A 9,534-nucleotide genomic window follows, 5' to 3' on the forward strand; every position below is an offset into this window, starting at 1 on the left:
GCCAGAAGTCTCAAGAGGAAGAGGAGCTCCAGGCTGGGAGCGTGGCCAGATGAGTGTGAGTGAGACACGGCTGTAGGGATGAGGCAAGCTGCTCCCTTTGGCTGGAGCCTGGGAAAAGCAGCAGCCACTGCCTTGGCTGAAGGGGCTCCTCATGCTGTGTCCTGGCTCCCTGCCAGCCCAGCCCAGCCCCATCCCCTGCCCCCTCACTCCACAGAGGCTCCTGAGCCTGCAGTGACCCCGCTAGCACAGAATCCAGGGATGGCTTGGCTTGGAATGGACCTTAGAGATCATCTTGTGCCACCTCCTGCCCAGAGCAGGGACACCTCCCCTGCCCCAGGCTGCTCCAGGCTGCCCGTGGGCACTGCCAGGGATCCAGGGGCAGCCACAGCCTCTCTGGGCACCCTCCTTTGGTCATGGAAGTGCAAGTGAAGAGAGTTTTCTCCTGATCTAGGTAGACTAATGTCAGAAAAACTGAAGATTACCAACTGTTAAAATGCTAGAAATGCTGTCAAATTGCCCTAGGTTGCATATAATTTAATCTGAACAAAACAATTTTGGCAGTTTTTTCCAATGATCTCTGTTTTCTTAAGTTTTCCCCCAAACTCAACTTTGAAAATGTGTGGTATGCATTTAATTTTTGAGCCATATGTGAACATCAACACTTGGGCTCCACATGTCTATCGTTAAACCCCTTTGTTAGGGGGTGTAAAGCTTTTGTTTGATACAAAAGGCATTGAGACTTTTACATTTTAAATTGCTTTTAAAATAGAATTTCAGTATCCTAGTCAGATTCATGTCTTTGGAACACTAACTACTAGACAAATGAAAAGAACCTGAGAAAACAAAAGAAAAGCTTCTGGAAGTAGGGCGTCTAAATTTGCACTTTTAAAGTTTTCCTAACATTTGAAAGAATTGATTTGTGAAAAGAACACTAGGTATGATCCATTGTGAGGAAATGGTGCAAATTGTGTTAAATATACACTCGTCCAGGCAGTGGAAGGGAAGATAATGAATGTCCATGTTGTAGCCAATATTTTTGGTGTGGTTGGTTGGGGAGGCTTCTTGACATGGTTGCTAGCAGGAATGAATTCTCCTGGGAGCAGGAGTGAAGAGCAGGCTCTGCACTTTGGAGCTGGGTGTTTATTCATTTCCCAGCACAGGGAAAATGAGGAGGGCACTTTGGAGCTGGGTGTTTTATTCATTTCCCAGCACAGGGAAAATGAGGAGGGCACTTTGGAGCTGGGTGTTTATTCATTTCCCAGCCCACAGGAGATGCTGAGGAGGGTTGCAGTGCTCAGGGTTGCAGTGCTGGGGCTGCAGTGGATCTGATCTGCACTTTGGAGCTGTGTGTTTTATTCATTTCCCAGCCCACAGGGGTGCTGGGGAGGGTTGCAGTGCTGGGGCTGCAGTGGATTTGCACTTTGGAGCTGGGTGTTTATTCATTTCCCAGCCCACAGGAGGTGCTGAGGAGGGTTGCAGCGTTCAGGACTGCAGTGGATCTGCACTTTGGAGCTGTGTGTTTATTCATTTCCCAGCCCACAGGAGTGCTGAGGAGGGTTGCAGTGCTCAGGGTTGCAGTGCTCAGGACTGCAGTGCTGGGGCTGCAGTGGATCTGCACTTTGGAGCTGTGTGTTTATTCATTTCCCAGCCCACAGGAGTGCTGAGGAGGGTTGCAGTGCTCAGGGTTGCAGTGCTCAGGACTGCAGTGCTGGGGCTGCAGTGGATCTGCACTTTGGAGCTGTGTGTTTATTCATTTCCCAGCTCACAGAGGTGCTGAGGAGGGTTGCAGTGATCAGGACTGCAGTGGATCTGCACTTTGGAGCTGGGTGTTTATTCATTTCCCAGCCCACAGGGGTGCTGAGGAGGGTTGCAGTGATCAGGACTGCAGTGGATCTGCACTGGAGTTGGGTGTTTTATTCATTTCCCAGCTCACAGGAGGTGCTGAGGAGAGTTGCAGTGCTCAGGACTGCAGTGCTGGGGCTGCAGTGGATCAGGTGTTTCCAGCCCAGAGCCTCCATCAGCCTTGGCTGCACGCGGATGGATTCTGCTCCAGCCAGCCAACTTGGGCACTTGTGTGCTGCACTTAGATAAAAGAGGAAAACACAGTTCATTAAGGGGATAGAACATTAGAGGAGTAAATCCTTACAAAAGAAGGCTGTGTAAAATCCCAGCTCAGGCCTGTTACTTAGGACTTTGGCTAAGTAAGAACGGACTGTGGGAAGAGACTCAGCTGAAGCAGGAGTAGGAAAGCAGGTTCCACAAGCATTGGCTGTCCAAGGGGTGGTGCTTGGCTGAGTGACATTGTTGTGATTTCACTGTTGTGTAACTGCTGAAGGCCTGGCTGCTCACAAAGGCCTGCCTTTGGCAGTAAGGCTGTTCTCCTTGGCTCTGCCTGGGGACCCTGTGTCACACCAGCCTCAGTCTTTAACAGCCTCCTTTTCCTAAACCTTTTCTTTCTCTTGTCCATGATTATATTTTAGATACCAAGGGCTGATATAATAAAAGTAAAATATTACTCTTTCCTTCATTCTGACCATTGACTTTCTTCCATCAAGTTGCAACTTTACTTTCCTCCAGAAGCCCACAGACTGATGTGACAATCTCTGGAGTACTTTCGCCTTTTCATTTTCTCTTAATTGCTTACCTGAAGACCATGTTTGCAGATAGTCTGCAGAAGTGACCTCTCTTGGGTAAGTTCCTTTTCCAGAGTGTTGGCTAAGCCTCCAGGAGTGAGCCTGGCCTCTCAGTGACTTGCTTTAGGCAGGTAGGACTTTGTTCCTAAGGCTTCACTGCCTTTTGTAGTTTTAATGTGTAAAAGCAGCAGTACGAGATAGCAAAACCCATAAAGAACCAGCAAAAGGAATTCATGACTGTTGGCAGTCAACTTCTGTGTTGAGCAAGAACATCAGGAAGTGTAGGAGAATGGAAGAGGATGTGCCTAACAGACCAGTTTGATACTTTGCAGTCACAACTGTGTACAGCCTGTAAAACAGGTAGTAAAGAAGCTCTCAGTTTTTCAAGGAGGGGTAAAAAAGGAGACCTCAAATTCCTGATAAAATAGATGTAATAATAAATACAGAAATATACTAAAAAATAGATGTAATAATATGTTTCAGGACATGCTGTGTAGCATTTACCTGCCTCAGTGTTGGAATATGCTCTGATTGTGATAGAGCTCACTCGATGAAATCTGCTTTTGTGCACCCCTGCTTATCTGAAGGAGTGAATTAGTGAAAACAAGGACGTTTATTAGATTAAAATTCAGTGGGTTACATTCCTTTCACAGGGTTTGGAAGCAATATGTACATTAAAAACTTCAGCAAGAAAATGGTATGGAGAAAAGAAAGCAAAAAGAGGAAGGGATGAGGACTGCAGCAATCATATTTGTTGACAAAAACAAATCTAGGAGGGCTTGCTAACATTTGTGCAGTTGGACATAAAAGACTGTAGGAAGTGCAGCAGTTAACAGAGAGGCAGATGTTAACAGAGTAAAATGCAATCAGGATGAATACAAAGAGGTTCTCACTCTGTAAAAGCCACCAGTGAAAAACATAAACCATGGGAATGCTGACTAAGAACCAGCATTAGAGAAACAGGATCATGGGAGTGCTGGATTGAACATAAGCATGCAGTATGGGGCTGCTGCAGAAATGCAAATATGGGGATACAAATGAAAGGAGACTTCTCTTTCTTTCTACTAAGAAGAATGAGTTTTCTCAAAGACAATTCTCTGGCTGAAGCAGTATCATCAGAATTGTTAGGGAGAATGTTCTGCTGGGTCACTGCTTCAAAGCGACACTGACCCACTCCATGAAATCTTCCTCTCTTCAGAACTGGCTGTTCAAAGGCTTTGCAGATGGAACTGTGATCATGCATTCCCTTGTGCCATTAGAGAAATTGTCCCTTACAGCCTTCCTGTCTTTGTCCTGCTCCTCTTCTGCACAGAACAATTCAAATTGCTGCTTTATTCTGTGTAACCTGCTTATTGTTGCGTCTCCCCATTGAGTTTTTGGCCTCCACCTAAGGAGCATCCTAGAAGTTCTCCAGCAGATGTTTTTCCACTCCTTCCCCGTGCTTCTGTCACGTTCAGCTGACCTTTTGTACATAGTCTTTGCAGCTGAAAACTAATTATGCTACAAGGAATAGAGAAGAACTTTTTTTTTAAGACAAAGGTTTTTGTGCTCTCCTTAGGTTAATCATCAGCTTTTCCATTACCACTAAATTAAAATAAAGCCAGGGATGGAGGGCTGTATAAATTGGGATCCAAAGGAGGAAAAAGCTGGATGTTTTTGTATTAGAAGCTGGATCTTTCTATTGTAGTTATTTCCACTTCCAGCAACTTTCATCTAACTCATGCTTTGTAAATGGTGTCTTGCAGAGCTCTTTCAGAGGCTTCTTTGCTTAATTTTCTTTTTAGCATTCTGTTGATTTATTTCCCCTGTTGCCATCTGAATCCTACTTTATATGGCTTTTGACAGATGCTTCTGGTTTTAACGTGCTGCAAGCTATGGCTGTTAGTTTCACATTGTACATTTGCTCTGCTGTTGTATATTCTGGATTGCACTTTGATATTATTCCCTTTTGGTCTAATAATGCAAAGCCATGTGCAGTTTTAGCTTCAGAGTTATGAACTAGACCCATAAAACTCTTCCCCACATAAACAATTGCTGTGTTTGAAGCAGAGGCTGTTCCTGTGAAGCTGATGGATGGTGTGCGTTGTCCTGACTGAGACACACGTGTTCCACTGAGCTCTCTTATTAGCAGCTCCTCGTGCAGGGGGCACAGCAGTTCTGTGCCAGGCTGGTGATGTTACTGTTCAAAAGAAACAAAGCTATTCTTGCAGTTACTTCTGAAATGATGTCTGTGTGCAGTTCCATATTCACTTCTACTTGAACATTATCCAGGCTTGTAGGGTGAGATTAATTTAGTTACCTTGAAAAGAATTTAGAAGTTCTTAGTTCTGAAGTAATGAAAAACAGGTAGGGTTGTATTTTCTCTGCAAATCCCCCAGACAAATGGTAAGCTTCTGTGGTAACAGCTGATGGTAGATAGAACTGCTGAGAAAAAAAGGACTGATAAATCAGAAGTAACTGCTCTTACTGATAACAACTGCGGCCACGAAAATTAAGAAAGATTTTTCAAAATGTTGGAATCAGAGACGGGAGGATGAAGGAGGTGTCACTCAGAGGTGACAGATAGTTCTGGAACAGCTGACAAAGACAGCAGCACTTGTGCCAGAGCACAGTCCAGAGCAAATGTGTTGTCAGGAATTGTGCATTTCCTGCTGGGGGACATCCCATTCTTCATGAGCAAAGGAAAGTGCACAAGGGACTGCAGTGAGTTTGCCCAAGTGGGGGGACAAGAAACTCAGGAAACAATTTGGTTTCTTACCTTCTGTAACAAAGCTGTAAGGATCTTACTTCACTGGTCTTTGCAATTCAGTGTGGCTGGGGTGTGAAACAAGAACAATTAATGTTAAATAGTGAGGTTTACCCTCTGAAATTTACCTGTAAAGAGGATGTGATGGACAAAGGGACTCCATCCTCATGGCCTTGGCTGGATCATTTATGGATAGAACAGTTTCTTCCATTAAACTGTAATTCACATAGTTTTAAATGGAATCACCAAGAAATAATAAGAGATCAGGAAATACATGATTTGGAAGAAAAAAAAAGCAATCACATTTCCAGTAGATCAGTTTGCTTGGTTTATATCAGCAGGGACATTTAGATCCTTTCCTTTAATGGTGATTGAGCAGGGGAAGGTGTGGAACCAGGGAGCTGACACATGACAGAATGCTGAAGACACTTGGGCGTGAAGAACGTGGTATGTATTGGTGGACTTGCCAGTGACTGCAGGAGAAGTCAGATCCACCCTTCTTCAGGGCAGCACTGACTCAGAGTCACAGGAGTGGGAACAGAATAGCAGAAAGGCCCTTGTTTGTGCTTGGCTTTGGGAGAGACCTGGCATGTGACGCTGCACAGTTCACTTCATGAACCTTGTTTGTTCCCCACTCGGGCTCTGAAGGGCTTGGCCAGGGCTGGCTGCTCCTCTGGGTACCTGCAGGCTCTTCCAGGGGGCTCTGCTCATCCTGGAGGCACCAGCAGCCCTCCCACAGCAGATCCCCAGTGCCTCTTGCTCTCTGCAGCTCAGCAATCCGTGCTTCCAAGCACATTGGACAGAAATTCCCAAATTACCTTGCTTTAGTGATCTGCGGTTTTCCTTCTCTGTTCATTATTGTCTAAACACGCTTTTCTATACTTGCATATCCTAGCAAAGCACGATTTGTCCAGAAAAATCAGTGTAAGAAGATCATGCTTTGATCGTCTTAAAATGGCAATTTTAAGTTCTTTCCAGCCTAAATTGCACCTATAGTGTGCTTCTACTGGATTGTATTTCCAAATCATTTACTTGATAATAGTGCAGAAATATATATATATATATATTTATCTTGCAGTCTGAAGTCTTCAGCTGTTAGTTTATTGGGCTTTAATCTGTTTTAGTGCAGAAGGCTGCAAATGTCTTAAAGAGAAGAAAAATGTGTACTGTTCTCCTATGTAATCTTAGAAATTGCTATACCATGTTATTTTGAAATGATTAGTTGGAAGCTTTCATTAAAACTGAATGCTGATGAAGAAGGTGTTGGTGCTTGTTTAAGCAGTGCTGTAAAGGACTAATAACAGTGGTAGTTGGTAATGTTACTCTGAAGAATACTCCATGATAATAAATAATCTCATAATAACTAATCACTCTGAAAAGTGAGAAAAGCGAGTTTAAAGAGGGCTGGTATGGAGTACTGCAGTACTGCTGTATTTCAACATGAGCTAGTAGAAAGAATGTAGGATTTGGGCTACAAATTAGAACTATGGAAAAGTCACTGTTTCAACTATAATGTGAAAATTAAAACATGGCAAGAGGTAGTGAGGAATTAGATGTGGAATATGACTTTTCAAGTTACCACCGTACTGCCTTGGCCTGGTTCTTAGCAACAAATACGCAGTTGTGGTAGAATGGGACCTTAGAAGTGGAATTTATCTGCTTGCCCTTTGATGACTGATTATTCTAGCTGAAAATGCATTTTGTAGTATGGATTTGCATTTCTTGAAGTTTTAAATTTGCAAGTTACTCTTAAAATTGAAATTTGACTGTGGAGATAGCAAGTTGTATTAAAGCGACAAATATAGCTGAGAAAAATGAGGCACTCGGGAGCACAAGGGGAGAACCTCTGTGTTTATATTTGAGACATTGCCACCCCAGTTTGCATTTTGATGAGCAGAGTGAGATCTGAGAGCAGGAAATGTTTTGCTTCTTAAAGAGAACGAGCAAATGAAGTGTTACCCCAGAGCTCCTGACTGTCCCATGCCAAGATCAAACCCACACCATCCAGCAAGATCGGCTCTAGTAAGAGTTTTCCAGCTCTTTGCACTGTCCTGCTGCATCCAGAATTGCCTGTGCTTGTTTGAGCCCTCCTTTTGAGGTGTTCCTTTTCACTCTGCCCTGTGTGACTGTGTTCTCCATTCCCTGGCACTTGTGCTGTTCTGCTTTGCACTCTGCCTTAGAAGCTCTCTCTGCAGCCCGCCCTTTGAACCACGGGAAGTGGAAGATCTCACCAAATGGCTGCCTGACTCTGCTGTACCTTTTCTCTTCTAGATCTTTGTGTTTTCTCTCACTAAACTTCATTCTGTCCCTTTCATCTCTTCTGGCTTTGTTTTTATTCTCTTCAGTTTAAATTTAGCTGTCCTAAAGTCAGTTTTTTCTTCTTGGTCTGCACAACACGTTTCCTGGCCTCGACACTCCTTTCTTTTTTGTTTATTTACAGGTATTGCCCTGTTATCTTTCCTGCCAGTTAACTTTCTTCTATGCCACAGGTTTAATGTGTTAGAAATGAAATTGTGTGTTATGGTATTCTTGAAAACAGCATGGTCCCAGCCTGTCTGGAAGGCTTCAAACCTCCTGCTCCAAATCCCAAAGCCCTTTTACTTTTATGGCCTCACTGTGGACTTAGCTGTGACATAATAACGTGAGCCCTGGGAAAGCTACACTGAAAGTTTCAGGCTGTTAATTGGAATTCCCTTCCTCTTAGCAGGGGAAATGGGCATTTCTGCTGGATAATTCAGCACATCTTCCAAAGCACTCAGGGGGTTGGAGCAGGAGGTTTGAAGCTCTCCTTGCAGGGGTCTGTGGATGCTGACTGGAGAGGGAATCCAGCAGTCCATGCACACCTGCCATAAGCCAGGTACCTCTGGTGTGTCCCAGAAGTGTCCTAGGGGGACCCCCTTAGCCCAGATGTGTCCCTTATCCCAGGTGTGTGTCCCTTATCCCAGATGTGTCCCTTAGCCCAGCTGTGTCCCTTAGCCCAGCTGTGTCCCTTAGCCCAGGTGTGTGTCCCTTAGCCCAGCTGTGTCCCTTAGCCCAGGTGTGTGTCCCTTATCCCAGGTGTGTGTCCCTTAGCCCAGCTGTGTCCCTTAGCCCAGGAGTGTCCCTTAGCCCAGATGTGTGTCCCTTAGCCCAGCTGTGTCCCTTAGCCCAGGTGTGTGTCCCTTAGCCCAGCTGTGTCCCTTAGCCCAGCTGTGTCCATTAGCCCAGCTGTGTCCCTTATCCCAGCTGTGTGTCCCTTAGCCCAGGAGTGTGTCCCTTAGCCCAGCTGTGTCCATTAGCCCAGCTGTGTGTCCCTTATCCCAGCTGTGTGTCCCTTAGCCCAGCTGTGTCCCTTAGCCCAGCTGTGTGTCCCTTAGCCCAGCTGTGTGTCCCTTAGCCCAGCTGTGTCCCTTAGCCCAGATGTGTGTCCCTTAGCCCAGGTGTGTGTCCCTTATCCCAGGTGTGTGTCCCTTAGCCCAGGAGTGTCCCTTAGCCCAGCTGTGTGTCCCTTAGCCCAGGTGTGTGTCCCTTAGCCCAGCTGTGTGTCCCTTAGCCCAGGTGTGTGTCCCTTGGCCCAGCTGTGTGTCCCTTATCCCAGGTGTGTGTCCCTTAGCCCAGGTGTGTGTCCCTTAGCCCAGCTGTGTCCCTTAGCCCAGCTGTGTCCCTTATCCCAGGTGTGTGTCCCTTAGCCCAGCTGTGTGTCCCTTAGCCCAGGTGTGTGTCCCTTAGCCCAGCTGTGTCCCTTATCCCAGGTGTGTCCCTTGGCCCAGCTGTGTGTCCCTTAGCCCAGGTGTGTGTCCCTTAGCCCAGCTGTGTCCCTTAGCCCAGGTGTGTCCCTTAGCCCAGATGTGTGTCCCTTAGCCCAGATGTGTGTCCCTTAGCCCAGGAGTGTGCAGCAGCAGCTGTGTGGAAAGGTGGAATGACAGCAGCCGGATTTGGAGACAGGTACATTTTCTTTCTTGTCTCACAGACTTGTCTGAACTATGAACATGATTGTGATTTATACCCTAAAACAGTGAACTGGTCTCACTTGCCCTGCAGAAATAAATCCCTCTGAATTTTCCTGTTTCTTTCCTTCTTTTAAGTTTGAACAAAGTATCTCAAGGCATAAGACTTGGGAAGTAAAGATCTGTTATCTCAGAGTCATGAACCAAACACCAAATTTAGGCAGGGACT

The sequence above is a fragment of the Poecile atricapillus genome, chromosome 6, assembly GCF_030490865.1.
Source record: "Poecile atricapillus isolate bPoeAtr1 chromosome 6, bPoeAtr1.hap1, whole genome shotgun sequence".
Taxonomy (NCBI): Eukaryota; Metazoa; Chordata; class Aves; order Passeriformes; family Paridae; genus Poecile; species Poecile atricapillus.